The 15,868-nt window shown below is 41.6% G+C and overlaps 1 protein-coding gene across 1 annotated transcript in view; it reads left to right on the forward strand.

Moving 5' to 3' along the window:
• EVPL (envoplakin) overlaps positions 1-15,868 on the forward strand; it is a 121,697-nt gene that overhangs the window by 33,685 nt on the left and 72,144 nt on the right. The gene's annotated exons all lie outside the window — the stretch shown is intronic.

A 15,868-nucleotide genomic window follows, 5' to 3' on the forward strand; every position in this document is an offset into this window, starting at 1 on the left:
GTTATACAGAAAGCATATCTTTTAAACGTTAATAACTGAACTATTTTAAAAAATTTCTGTAAACTTTGTCCTATTACGTAAGGAAAAGCGGAAATTGAAGCAAGTCATAACAGCCAATTAGATTGCATTAATTTCACTGAACTCACTACAAAAAGTCTTAATCCTTCGTCTTTAGCTCTACCAACGGCAATGTAGTACAACAGTCTACCTGACTACAGGCAAATTGAGAGGATTGTTTAGGTAGTGCTTCCACTACATTTTTTTTCTCAACCTTTTTAACACAGAGGAACCTTTGAAATAACTTTCAGATCTCAGGGAACCCTTTCTAATAACTTAATCCTACACAAGACATGACTGTTATCAGTAAGCTGCAGATAAGAACAAATAACAGAATAAGGAATTTGGTGTATTTGACACCCTAGGCTGCTCTATGCAACAATTTTTTCAATAATAATAACACTGAAAATAATAATAATAATGGGCAAAAAAAAAAAGCTAAAAATATGAGAGGTGAAAAATTAAAATTGTTGTGCTCTCCCTTACCCCTTCGTGAACCCCTTACGCTGGTGGTCAGTGAAGGGTCTTGGTACACTTGTAGTCAGAAGAATGCCCCTTACATTGGTGGTCATTGGGAAGAATGCCTCTCACATTGTTTGTCAGTTGGAAGAATGTTCCTCGCATTGGTAGTCAGTGAAAAGGATACCCCTTAGATTGGTGATCAGTTTGAAGAATGCTCCTTACATTGGTGGTCAGTGCGAAGAATGCTCCTTATATTGGTGATCAGTTAAAGATTGCACTTTACATTAGTGGTCAGTGAAGCGAATGCTCCCTATATTGGTGGCCAGTAAAAAGAATGTTCCCTTACATTGGTTTTTAGTGGGAAGAATGTCCCCTTTACATTGGTGGTCAATGGAAAGAAGGCTCTTTACATTTATAGTCAGTGGGAAGAATGATCCTTACATTGGTGGCCGGTGGGAAGAATGCCCCTTACATTGGTGGTCAGTGCAACGAATGGTCCTTACATTGGTGGTTAGTGAGAAGAGTGCTTCCTACACTGGTGGCCAGTGCAAAGAATGCTCCTTACATTGGTGGTCAGCAGGAAGAATGCTTCTTACATTGGTGGTCAGTGCAAAGAATGCTCTTTACATTAGTAGTCAATGGGAAGAATGCTCCTTACATTGGTGGTCAGTGGAAAGTATGCTCCTTACATTGGTGGACAGTGGGAGGAATGTCCCAATTACATTGATCTGAATACATCTCTGGCAGCTGTGGTAGATTTTCATAGAAGTGTAAATTGTTCATTGCTCAAGCAAACCCATAGAAATGCCTAGGTTTCTGGGGATCCTTAGGTGAGAAAGGCTAATCTACTACATAGCTTTGGTAGTTCTAAAAGAGATTAAATAGGGATAGCACATTCAGATTGCAAGCTGTGCATCTGGCTTCAAGCTGAATTCTTGCTATTGATCTATTTAGTATTATTGCCACCAGGTTAAAGATGCCAGAGTCACAAGATCTTTTGCCTTAATGGAGGACAATTTTTGCCACTGCTTTTAACTTTAAAGTTCAATTCCCTAGAATTGCACCTTAACCATTCTCTTTTTGGATGCTTCATCTTTATTGTGAGATATTATTAAATGCGTATTTTTGCAGAAGATGACCTTATGGCTCAATGGCTCAATGAGGTATATTAAGTACAGTCAACAAATATTTTTAAGGACAAATCAATAAATAAAAAGGATGTACCTGCAAACTACGCTAAAACCAAGACACTGTAACATTTTTCCCTGTGACGCTTCTCTGTGGAAATGAAGGTGTTAAAATTTGCAAGGTTCCCATGATTCAAGGCAGTATTGGGGTGTTGTCTATTTGGAGCTCAAGAGGTGACAATTTTTTTTTTTAGGCGGTGACACTAAACTATGAAGAACCTGATGAACAGGTCGAAAATGAATCAAAGGTTCTGTGACCCACCCAGACAGCCCTTTTCAGTCTGTCGCAAGTTCACAAGTCTTCATCGGGTTCCAGTTTTTTCTCTGTGTTCTGAATTCAGCTCTGAGCTTTTAGGCAGATATTCTCTGAAATTGTTTATGGTAGTGCAATCAGTGGTGCAAGATACATTTTCATATCAGTGCTCCTAGTTAACCTTGCCCATGAATGGCCCTTTGCCAATTAATTTTACCGACTCTTCATACGCCTATTATCTTAAGACTGCGCACATACAGAATAGATAAAACGTTAACAAGAGCTATTTAATAAAGTGCTTCTATAGTGACCCTATAGGTTGGGACCCTCTCACGTTCAACTTTATTATTGTAATATATTATACTTCTTCCACTTTAGGGGTCTTGTCATTTACATGTTTTATATTCACATGATCTTCTAAGAAGTCTTGGGTGAAAGCTTTGTGAATCTTGGGTGAAAAAATATATATAACTAGACACTTTATTGTGTTGTGTAGACTTATACCTGGATGTTTTTTGTTGCTCAAAGTCCTGGGGGTTTATATACTAAATGCAAATCCAATGTACACTGCACTCGGAGGCACAGTCGCTGTAGATCCGAGGGGGACATGCAAGGAAAATAAAAAAACAGCATTTTTGCTTGCACATGATTGGATGATATAAATCAGCAGAGCTTCCCCTCATTTTAGATCTTCCCCCTCAGACCTACAGCGACTGCACTTATAAGTGTACTTGTAGTACACTGTGGATTTGCCTTTAGTAAATGATGAACAAATCCAATTTTATGGCTGTCTATCTATCTATCTATCTATCTATCTATCTATCTATCTATCTATCTATCTATCTATCTATCTATCTATCTATCTATCTATCTATCTATCTATCTATCCAACCATCTATCTATCTATCTATCTATCTATCTATCTATCTATCTATCTATCTATCTATCTACAGAGACTTGAAAAAGTATTCATACCCCTTGAAGCTTTCCAAATTTTGGCATGTTACAACCAAAGAATGTATTTAATTGGGATTTTATGTGATAGACCAACACAAAGTGGCACATAATTGTGAAGTGGAAGGAAAATGATAAATGGTTTCCAAAAATTTTTAAACACAAATATGTGAAAAGTGTGGTGTGCATTTGTATCCAGCCACCCTGAGCCAATACTTTGTAGAACCACCTTTCGCTGCAGTTACAGCTGCAAGTCTTTTTGGGTATGTCTTTACCAGCTTTGCACATCTAGAGAGTGACTTTCTACCCATTCTTCTTTGCAAAATAGGTCAAGCTCTGTCACATTGGAAGAGAGTGTCTGTAAACAGCAATTTTCAATTCTTGCCACAGTTTCTCAATTGGATTTAGGTCTGGACTTTGACTAGGCCATTCTAACACATGAATATGCTTTGATCTAAACCAGTACATTATAGCTCTGGCTGTATGTTTAGGGTTGTTTTCCTGCTTGAAGGTGAACCTCAGCCCCAGTCTCAAGTCTTTTGCAGGCTCTAACTGGTTTTCTTCTAAGATTGCACTGTATATGGCTCCATCCATCTTCCTATCAACTCACCTGTGCTTGCTGAAGAAAATGGTGTGTTAAGGGTGATGTGCAGTGTTTGTTTTCCGCCACACATAGCATTTTGCCTTTAGGCCAAAGAGTTCAATTTTGGTCTCATCTCTCCAGAACACCTTCTTTCACATGTTTGCTGTGTCCCCCACATGGCTTCTCGCAAACTGCAAATGGCACTTTGTATTGCTTTCTTTCAACAATGGCTTTCTTCTTGCCACTTTTCCATAAAGGCCAGATTTGTAGAGTGCACGACTAATAAATGTCCTGTGGACAGATTCTCTCACCTGAGCTGTGGATCTTTGCATCTCCTCCAGAGTTACCATGGGTCTCTTAGCTGTTTCTCTGATTAATGCTGTCCTTGCCCAGCCTGTCAGTTTAGGTGGATGACCATGTCTTGGAAGGTTTGCGGGTTCTGTCATACTCTTTCCATTTTTGGATAATGGATTGAACAGTGCTTCGTGAAATGTTCAAAGCTTGGAATATTTTTTTTATAGCCTAACCCTGCTTCAAACTTCTCCACAACTTTATCTCTGACCTGCCTGGTATGTTCACTGGCCTTCATGATGCGTTTTGTTCACTAAGGTTTTCTTACAAACCTCTGAAGGCTTCACAGAACAGCTTTACTTTTACTGAGATTATATTACGCACAGTTGGACTCAATTTTTGAATTAGGTAACTACTGAAGGCAATTGGTTTTACTAGATTTTACTTAGGGGTATCAGAGTAAAGGGGACTGAATACAAATGCACGCCACACTTTTCAGATATTTATTTGTAAAAACTTTTGAAAATCATTTATCATTTCCTTCCACTTCACAATTATGTGTCACTTTGTGCTGGTCTATCACATAAAATTCCAATAAAATACATTTACGCTTTTGTAACATGACAAAATGTGGAAAATTTCAAGGGGTATGAATACTTTTTCAGGGCACTGTATTTATTTTGTGTCCACATTAGTAGTACATTGAAAACAAACGTTTTGTTGCTATGCTGTATATGAATTGCTACTAACAATAGCCTGCATCCATTTCTAGATAGCATGTCCCCCTGCTTTAACAATAGATTGCATAGAATTCATCAGGTCTTCCAGTAAATATAATTATGCGTATTCTGTGTCTGAGGAGTTGGAATTTGATGTGTGTCACAAATGAAAAATCAGGCAAAGGTTAAACAGTCTTTTTGAAGCTACACAACGCTGTGGAGCCAAGATTGGTCTGGGATAGCTGCCCCCACCCCTCCCCGAGGCAGGGTCCAGTGTGTAGTTCTGCTCGCCATGGGAATGGAGCACAGACGGAAGCTGGTCACCTCTCTCCTGGAGGGCATTGCATGTTCATTGGGAATCATTCAACATGTTTATGGGCTAGGGTTTCATGTGTAGTAGACCAGCTATCTCACAGAAATACATTGAAAGTCATCCATGAGCCAAGCTTTTATAAAAGAAAAAAAATAAGAGGGATAATAAATACATACATACATACATACATAATAACCTCCATGGAAAAAAATGAAGTTAATGATGATGATAAATGACAAAATTCACCCAGTGGTGGTAAAGTGCACTTAAAAATGCAAAAAAAACAAATTCCCATCATAGCCCAAAATCAAAAATGAGAACATAATAATACAAATGCATACATAATTGCTATACAGTTGATCATCTTAAATTGCAGAAATATAAAAAAAAAATTTAAAACTATGAATGAAAACGAAATTATTCAAAATATCCTATCACCAGCCCATATGCTCTTCAGCATCAGGTGTGTGATTTTAAAAGGGAGCCGGTGTTGATGGGCACTTGGCTCAGGGCTGGACTGAGGTAGAGGCAGGAGGAGGCATTACCTGGAGTGGTGTATAGTATAACAAGTCTTCATAGTTTCATAGTTTCATAGTTAGTAAGGTTGAATAAAGACACCAGTCCATCCAGTTCAACCTGAGTGAGTATCTACAATTGTCCCTATCCCTGTACATTGCACACTGACATCAGTCCCTACCCTCAAAGAGCCCACAATCCAAGGTCCCCATTCATATACTAGGGCCAATTTTGGACAGAAGCCAATTAACCTACCTGCATGTCTTTGGAGTGTGGGAGGAAACCGGAGTACCCGGAGGAAACCCACGCAGGCACAGGGAGAACATGCAAACTCCAGGCAGGTAGTGTCATTCTGTTCATCAATTTATACTTTTGTATCTGTAGTGCCACATTACAACAATGCTTTGTACAAAAAATTGTGTCTTTATACGAGGGACAATTTCCAATTAAACTTTTTTTATTTTTTTACTTTTTTTTTTAACTATTTTAGATGGAAAAAATAATTTTGGTTAGGATACTAATAACCTGATTCAACATGGTGATTGTGACTAAATCACACTGATTTATTCATGTTGCAACACCGCCCCAATCCTAATAAGTTCTTCTTGGGCCAAGAGGTGATAAAGGTAAAGGCTTAAGAGCTGCGCACAAGCACCATTAAATATTGAATTAATGTAAATTAAAATAAATCACACAAAAATTGATTAAAAATTGTAATAAATGACTCTAAATCCTCGAATTCCTCTCATTGATCGACACTATTTTGCTTAAAAAATGACTTTAAGATAACAGTCCATCAAAAACTACAGACACGGGTCCTATGTATGAGTTCTTATCATGACACCACGGGGATTCCAGACGAAACACAGCAAGCAAGTGCCCGTCACCGAGAAGTGAATGCGCTTACCAGACGGTAAAAGAAATGAAGCTTTAATTATGAACCGTCCATATCGTTACTGGTACACCGGAACTTATCGATCGACCTTCCACCGGTAACTACAGCGTCACTTTAATCACACAGGATCCCCAATCCCAAACGGATATTGCACTAATAATAGCTCAAAGAGAGGAGGAAGCCCTCATAGTGTAAAACCGATTTGGATATTTTATTAAAACAAATAAACATTGCACTTACAAAGCTTGCATCAGAAATCGCATATAAGAGCCCGTCCTCCCCTCGTATAGGGTTGTGGCGTCACTGCGTGCCTTCCCAAGAGGTCATAACCCCCCAGGCCAGTGGATAGGGGCCACCATTTCTGAACCCTGCACCAGCTCAGCCACTAAATATGCTATGGTTAAAAGAAAAAAATTTAAAAAGAGTACCCCATCTTTCACCAGGTAGAACCAAAGTCTATGTAAGGTTTACAATTAACACTAGAACAGAAGGTGAGGGAAAATATTTTAATGGAGACAACTGTTCGAGGCAAGGAGAGCGAGTGTTATTGATTGGAGCACTGCAGGTCTAACTCAGTGCAGGGTGTGCTGGACGCAGTAGAGAGACCGCTGCTGTCACACAAAGTACTTTTATTTTGGAATTTATTTTTATTTTTAGAATTTGCCCTGAAACTTAAATTTGGCTTTAGCTTCTCTATGGTTATACTTTTGTAAAATGTCTATGCAGTTAAAAAAAAACGTTCCTCTACTTGAAACAAGATGAAAGCAGACTTTGAAGATCATATTGTTCTTATCTGCTAATAAAATTGTAAAGTTCTTGTTCTATTTTTTAGTAAATCGTTTTATGAGGGTGTGTCTTTGTGACACGGATTCCTCAGATGGGTTGGTTCAATACTAAAGATCTGAGAATAATGTGAAAGGCCTTTTTTTCCAACTGCATTTTAATTTAAAAGAAATGTAGAACAGCAAAGGTTTTTTGCTGCAGCACAATTATAGTGCAGTTATTGTTTTTAATAAAAGTGACTAATAACCTTTTGACTGCCATGTGCCTTGCTTAAAGTGGAACTTTAGGGAATTTTTTTTTGCAATCTGGCAGTATTTTTAATGCAGAAGAAACATACTGGGGGATATGTACTAAAACTGGAGAGAGCAAAATCTGATGCAGCTCTGCATAGAAACCAATTAGCTTCCAGGTTTTATTGTCAAACTTAACTGAACAAGCCAAAGTTAGAAGCTGATTGGCTACCATGCATAGCTGAACCAGATTCTGAGTGCTCCAGTTGTAGTAAATATCCTCCATTATGTCTCGTCTGCATTAAAGTTTCTTATCTGCCTGTCCACACTGTATGCACAACTCTGTGTTCAATTTTGGCAATGCTGAGATGAATGACCTCCTGCACACATTCAGGAGTGAAGTCATTTTGACCTAGCCGATGAAAACAGGCGAAGATCAGAACCTGGAAGACCAGTTGAGGATCTGAATGTAAGTATAGTTCCCCTTTAAGAAAGCATATTTTTAAAGAGTAAGTCCACACAAAATTGCTATTTTAGTTTTTAGTAGATGCTGGAGAGTTAAATCACCTGATGACTTAGCATTGAGTACTCCATTTTGGAGATATCTGAGCTTGTGGTTCTAGGTCTGCAAACCTACTGTGGCCATTCTGAGGGGTTTATCTGTGCCTTGTTGACATTTTGATTTATGTTTATTTATTTTGGTTATGGAGAATGGAGCAGACCATGTCAATGTGGGAGGCGCATCTAGGTGCAGATATAGGACAAGTTTAATAGCACTTAGTACAAGCAACTCACATTTGAGAAGTCATAGGTAGGCATGAAAAAGCCCCAGCATGGGGGTGATCAATCCATACCTGCGAGGAAGAGGCGTGTTGCTCGATACAACACTGCTGGTATTAGGAAGCCAATCTGCCAGATGGCTGAAAAATAGGGTCATCATCCATAGTAGTAGGTCTCCACCACGGCCGGCCTCCTACTACCAGCGGTGTTTTATCAAGCAACACGCCTCTTCCTGCTTTTAAACTTGTCCTATATCTGCACCCAGAGTCGCCTCTCTCCTTGTGTCTTTTCAGTGTACTGGAACATGGTTTCTGTTCCCCCCTGATGGCAGCCCTGAGTGTGGGACCCCCCATTACCACCTGATATGGTCCTTGGACTTTTTAATATACCAAAAGATCATGGACTCTTGATACCTTATCTTATGTTTGCATAGATTGCTATGCTTTTAAACTAACTAATTTATGGTTAATAACACTGTGGGATATTTATTGTTTTAGTTTAGAGTGACCAGACATCCCCGGTTTCCGGGGACGGTCCCCGGATTGAGGACACTGTCCCCGGACCAAGTCTGTCCCTGGTTTTGTCCCCGGATTGGATTTGAACAGGGACTGGGGCAATTTCAAAGACAATCAGGGCAGAATAAAAAATCTGAATTATACACCTCCGCTCTGTCACTCCTACTAGCTTAGGGGGTGTATTTTCTTCCATTATCTGTGCCGCTTTCTGCTGATCATGTGCTGGTCAGAGCAGAGGGAATATTTCTTCAGTTTTGGGTGCATGCCCATTCAGCTCCGCTCACATGTTCTTCTGCCTTGGCTCAAGTCCCGGCCAGCCGCCTGCCTGATTATCTCCTTGCCTTCCCTGGCAGAGTGATCTTCCTCTGCTCCCCACCCAGTAGTAGCCGGGGCCTGGAGAGTAAGACTTGACACGTTGTGAGGCGGCGGCGGCGGTGATGGGCAGAGAGTCGCTGCTTGGCGCCATTACCAGTAAAAAAATAATGTACCCGTATTTCATTTTAAAAATCTGGTCACCTTATTCTAGTTCCCTGCACCTCTACTTGTATATCATGTCAATGTGGGCACAGAAGCAAAAACTTTTAGGTAAACAAAGTGATAAACAATTAGGGCTCATGCACACTGCAGCTCAAAAAAATCTGCTTTTATAGGTATTTGAGCTTTTATTTCTTCTTGAAGAAGCTTGTACTTTTTTGTGCTCTTCTGCATGTTTTTATTGAGCTCCTACAAGCTCCTTTTAGCTTTTTTGAGCACTAGGCCCCTTTCACACGGGCTATCCAATCAGGTCAGCCTGAAAAGCCTAAGGAGCTGCAGAAGTCATCGGTGACATGTCTGCTGACACCCTCTGCTATCCGATCCGATCCTGTCTGTAGATACAGAGAGATGATGACCCTATTTTCCATCCGTCTGGCAGATCGGATGAAAATGGACAGGAGGTTAGTTTTCATCCTATCTCCCCATTTTGTGTGTTTTTGCGCATTTTTGAACACTTGGGCATCTTTTCTGCTCAAAAGCTTCTCTCAAAAATGCGAGTTTAGTGGGGGGGGGGGTTATTCTGCCTGTAGGAGCATATGCCTGAAAACGCATGAAAAAGCCATTGTGTGCATGGACACATTGGCTAACATGGAAGGGTTTTTCCAGACAGAAAAAATGAGAGCTCATAAATGCTCAAAAGCCTGTAGGATCTGCTTCTTTGAGCTCTTTTGAGATCTGCTTCTTTGAGCTCCTTTGAAATTAGACGGCCACCTAAGGCCTCACACTCCCAGGCTGCATAATTTGCCGTGTGTGTGGGAGTTGGAGGCAATGTCCCCCGGTCGGTCCTGCGTCCGGGGCTGCAACTAGTTTTCCCCGCCCAGGGCGGACTGTCACTGACCACTGCCTGAGGTCCAGTGTCAGTAAGTGGCACCATGTTCTTCTCTCCCCCGGCTCCTCCTCTTCTACCATGTACTACAGATCTCCAGCCATGTGCAGAGCTTTCAGCAGTTGAGCAGCTCCCTGATCTCCTCTGCAGGGTGGACGATATGTAATGGAGGACCTGCCAGAGCTGGAGCCTACCAATCATCCAGAAGCCAGCCTGCAACAGCCTCAAAGGTCTTGCCTGACACTGACACATCCCGTGATGTCACCTCCTGACTGAGGGTGCCCGAGAATTACTGCTGCCTTCCGCCTGTGACCTCACACACAGCCCTGAGTGATGATATACATGCCATCCCGCATATGCCACCTACTGACCCCCTTCCATCATAATTATTCTTCTCATTATACCTCTGTTCCTGGCATCCTACCTCCTGTAATACTTCCCACTGTCAGCTTTCTACCAACTTACCCCTGTCATCATCTCCATCCTCATCCTAATCTCCCTGTTCCTGGCATCCCACCACCCTACCATCAACTCTGCTGTACCCCACTACCAGCTGCCTACCACCCTGCCTCTTGTCATCATCACCCCCCTCAACCCACCTCTGACATCCTACCACCCAATCATCATCACCCCCCAACCCACCTCTGACATCCTACCACCCTTCCTCCTGTCATCATCCTAATCCCAATTGGTACTCCACTGCCAGCTTCCTACCACCCCACCCCCTTTCATCATCACCCCCCGTACCCCAACCCTGACATCCTACCACCCTGGCTCCTGTCATCATCATCCCCATGTAACCCACCTCTAGCATCCATCCCCCTACCCCTGTTATCATCATCCTTATCTTCATTCCCACCTGTACCCCACTGTCAGCTGCCTATCATCCCAAGTCATCCTCATCCCCCCTGTACCCCACTGCCTAGCACCTCATCCATTGTCATCAACAACCCCATCATCCCTCTCTACCCCACCTATGGCATCCTAATCCCTGTAATTGTCATCTCCCTGTACCCTACCTTTGGCATCCTACCACCCCACCTATCATTATAGGGGATATATGATCTCAGACCCCATCCCCCCCGATGCTGCCACCATCACCCCAAACTGCATTCTGTCATCCAACCAACAGTTGCATCACACACTATAATACTGCCCCTGCCACCCAGCGAGCAAACAATCACTGAGCTATAATGATAAGCATTAACCCATAGCAACCAATCAGTGAGTGGTAATAATGTGCAGTAATCTCTAGCAACCAATTTGTGATAATGATAAGCAGTAACCTATAGCAACCAATCAGCGAGCAGTAATATTGTGCAGTAACCTCTAGCAACCCATCAGTAAGCACTCATGATGTGCAGTAACCTCTAGCCACCAATCAGTGAGCAGTAATGATGTGCAGTAACCTCTAGCAACCAATGAGTAAGTGGCAATGACGTGCAGTAACCTCTAGCGACCAATCAGTGAACAGCAATGATGTGTGGCAACCTCTAGCAACCAATGGGTGAGCGGTAATGATGTGTAGTAACCTCTAGAAACCAATAGATGAGCGGTAATGATCTAAATCCACACAACAGAGAAAACATTTAGGGCCCATTTACATTTGTGTATTTTGGCAATGCGTTCTATGCATTAACATGCATTGTCATAATGCATGGCAATGCATCTGCTCTATGTGCTGTGCGATGCAGTGCCATTCATTCTTAATGGCGCCCCTGGGGTTGGATGTTAATGGGAAAATTATGTTGGGGAATATAACATCTGTCTTTTTATAAACAACAGTGAATTTTAAAGAAACCAGATTTCATTGTGAAGAAGACAGGAACCCTTGTTACGGGCAAATGTCATGCTATTGGTTGAAAATGCTGAGAAATCTAGAGTCTGCAGGGAGCTCAAAGCCAATGTGTCAGCTTCTCCTGCTTCTAGTAGGGGACAGAGAAGTGTATAGAGGCACTGTCTGTCTGCACTGTCTGTGGGGGGATTGTTTCTGGCTCTAGTGTTTGGGGCTGCTGCAGTAATGTGCTGTTGCCATGTTAGCCAGGTGAGAGTTTGCTTGTCATTACCATAAGTCCACCTCTTGTATCATGTCTGCAGTCTATGACCATCTCATGTATCATGTCTGCAGTCTCTGACCATCTCTTGTATCATGTCTGCTGCCTCTGACCATCTCTTGTATCATGTCTGCTGCCTCTGACCATCTCTTATATCATGTCTGCAGTCTCTGACCATCTCTTGTATCATGTCTGCAGTCTCTGACCATCTCCTGTATCATGTCTGCTGCCTCTGACCATCTCTTGCATCATGTCTACAGTCTCTGACCATCTCTTGTATCATGTCTACCGTCTCTGACCATCTCTTGTATCATGTCTAGAATTCATAGTTCATAGGATTTAAGGCTCTGAATATATGCAATTTATACAGTTAATTTCTATCGCTTGAATTTTTTTTCCCATTGTGGGCGTGAGTGGGGCCTCAAGATTTGCCTAAGGCCTCACAAAGCCTAGAGCCGCCTCTGGCTGCAATGTGCACGAGCCCTAACATGGAGAACTTGCTTTTGAAGTATCCCATACATATACATATACATATATATCTCGCAGATCATAGAGCCCCGATAGTCAAAAGATTGTTCATACTATGCTAATGACATGAAGTACAAGAGAAAGTGAGTAAATGGTAAATGTTATGCCACCGCATCCTCCTGGAATGTCACTGACCTTGTAATTTACACCCCCCAGCACATTTTTCCCTATAGTACACACATGCATCACAAATATGTAAATTTTTCACCTTTTTTTGCCTTTTACTGCTTTCTACAGCCTGTAATTGCAAAGGCTGATCAAATAAATAACATTAACCTCCCTGGCGGTACGATTATTTCGGATTTTAGGTGCTAAAAGCGGTACAATTATTTTGCATGAAAATTTGGCGTTTTATATTGTAGTCCTGTAATTCTTAGGAATAACTCTCTTAAATCTGTCCAAACCAGAGTCTAGCAGACATCCCGGGTATAATAAAGTTTGAAAAATGAAATCATAAATTATAATATAATAAATAACTATAAATAATTGTACCAAATAATAATATAACAATAATAAAAATTATTCAATAATGTAATCAAATCAAAAACATTGAAATTTTCTCAGTTGCAGAATTGTCACTGTCATTACTTTTCAGTATTTGATGACGGATCTCCCCACAAATCGCTTTCGCTCAATTCTGCGAGTGATTCCAATTTATTATCACTATTTTCTAGCTGGTCTAAAACCATTTTTGATGTAAAGGGACAGTTTTGGTTGCTATGGGCAATCCCCAGTTTCCAGGCATAAAGAACAGTTTTTATAATATAAAACTGCATGCAGGACACTGGGCAGACCACTAGGGACAAAGGGGATGTGAAATATTAACATACAGCAATGTAATCTGTAAGATTACATTATACTGTATGTATACTGTGTGTTTCACTTTTTGAATTTGGCGCCGATCTCCATCCCCGTGCGTCCCAACGCTCGCAGGGCACGGAGATCGGGTCCGTGATAGATCGAGCGAGACACGGCTCGCTCGTACAGCGGGGAGACAACGCTGGATCCGAGGGAGAAGGTAAGTAAACCTCCTCCTGGATCCAGCGATGCGGTCCCGAGTCTGGCTCGGGGTTACCGCTAATGGTACAAAAATTCCACCCCAAGCCAGACTCGGGAAGACCGTCAGGGGGGTTAAAGAGAATGTAAACACTGATGGATTTTACTTCCTCTTTATTCCCCTGCAAATGTAAAGCATAATGGGCTACTTTGAATCGCATACTAGTCTATTATGCCTCACTTACCTGAAATGTAAGCCTGCCATGTCAATGCTGTCCCCACTAGCAGCGAGTGTCCATCTTCACCCCTCTTCCTTCTGGGGCTGCAAACTCCGGCTCTGTGACTGTCCAGAGTCGTGTGATGTCACTCCTGCGCATGTGTGCGGGAGCGATCAGTCACAGCATGACCCCTTTTAGAAGCAGCACGATCTGCCCTTTATAATGTGCGCATGCGCCGTAGACATTAGCGCATGGCTCTATTGTAAATATCTCCTAAACCATGGAGGTTTAGGAGATATTTCCAGCATCTACAGCTAAGCCTTAATATAGGCTTATCTGTAGGTAAAAGTGATTGCACAGTGTGTACAACCACTTTAAGGGTGGTGAATGACATCATGAATTGAATGGTGTCACTGATAATGGCCAGCAGTTACCAATGCTGGATTGCTGGACAAACGGAGCACAGACAGAATGAAAACATGGCACTATGCACTTATCAAGACATGTTATAAGGCTATTTAAAGTTCATTGATGATTTTTAGGATGAGCTTCTACTTTAACCACCTAATTACAGCGATAGACCTTATAACGGCGCACGGTGGCCTAATGGATGCGTATTTCTACAGTGCCGTTTATGAATGGCACTTCAGAAAACACACATGGACAATCAGTGTGCCCTTGAATGGCTGTAATCTAAGCTGTCATCAGATGGCTCAGACACAAAACTGGAGCAGACAGAATGTGGAGCAATTATCCATGGCATCCAATCAGCTTTTATCTTTTATTTTCAAAGCTCAACTGAACAAACTGAAGATAGAAGCTGGTTGGTTGCCATGTATAGCTGCTCAAGATTCTGTCTGCTCTTCTGCCCCCAGTGTATGCAGCTGATCAGAGTGGCTCTGTTCCTTGTAATTGCTATAATGACTAATAATAGAGCTCACAAACGTAAACCTTTTTAAGTTTTTATTGTTTTCTGTGTCCCCATTGGGGAGGTTCAACCTCTATTAGCCTGGTGACCATTGTCATCAAGAAAGGAAGGAAAATCGAAAAAATTTTAATTGTACCCAGAACAGGAGGTAAGGAAAAATCTTCCAATGGGGACAACTGTCCAAGAGGTGAATTGCCTTCAATTTGTGACATTTTTGTCCCATTTCCTGTTGAGGTGCTGAGACAGGAAGTGAAGGGACATTTCTTCAATGGTACACATACAGCAAAAAAAAAGCAGGCAAGGGATTTATAAACCTTCCCTACTCTATCCAAAACTTGAATGGGTCACATTTGATGGCAGTACTGCCTGCCAAATGTGACAGGTGGTATCTTTTTATAGGTAGGGTTTCCACCTCATCCCTTTAAACCAGAACACATATGAATTACACAGGTTCTGAGCCTAATTTAATGCAGGTAAGGCCCTAAGTAAGTTTAATTACCACCTTAATCTGCCACAGAACCTGTGTAATTATTATGTGTTCGGGTTTAAAGGAGGTGGCAACCCTATTTATAGGGCTATGGGGGGTGGTAAAACTCAAGCTCAACCACCTATTTTTTTTCCTCACCAGCTAGACACCCCGCCGTACAGAGCTCCTCTTCAGCCTCTTGAACTGTAAGCCTGAAATGTAATAATACAATTTGATTTAAATGTTGCCAGTCGGCCCCATATGTGCTGACTAAATATTTATCTTCCAATAAAGGAATTGTGGGTAGAAAGGTGTTGTACTGTAAATACCTAAGAGAGTTTTTCGGTTTTGTCAATGAGTGACACATACTGCAAGACATTGCAGGGTGTGGCTGTGATACCGAGACTTGGTCTTTAAGGGTTTGTCCCGGGATCACTAAATGTGTCATCTTAATTGAAATTCTCTCGGTCAGCCTGTGATCACACCTGTCTACAGAAAGAGTCAACAATCACTCACAACTATTATCCTTCATATATTCCTCTGTATTTATGTCATGCTTTCATTGGTGTGCATTCTGTATTCCTCTGAACATGCATGGCCCCTGTACGTACAACAAACATCTTGCTAGAAACACCAGGAAATAATAACTACACTGTGGACTTCTCACAGTATGCAGTAGAAGCTGCAGCACATCAGGCATAGGCCACTTATTTTCCTGGCTGGAAGAAATCCTGCATCATCTAGCACTTTCCTCCCCAGCCTGACTGTAACTGACCTTCA

The sequence above is a fragment of the Lithobates pipiens genome, unplaced genomic scaffold, assembly GCF_037356315.1.
Source record: "Lithobates pipiens isolate NorthernLeopardFrog02 unplaced genomic scaffold, aLitPip1_a1.2 Scaffold_28, whole genome shotgun sequence".
NCBI lineage: Eukaryota > Metazoa > Chordata > Amphibia > Anura > Ranidae > Lithobates > Lithobates pipiens.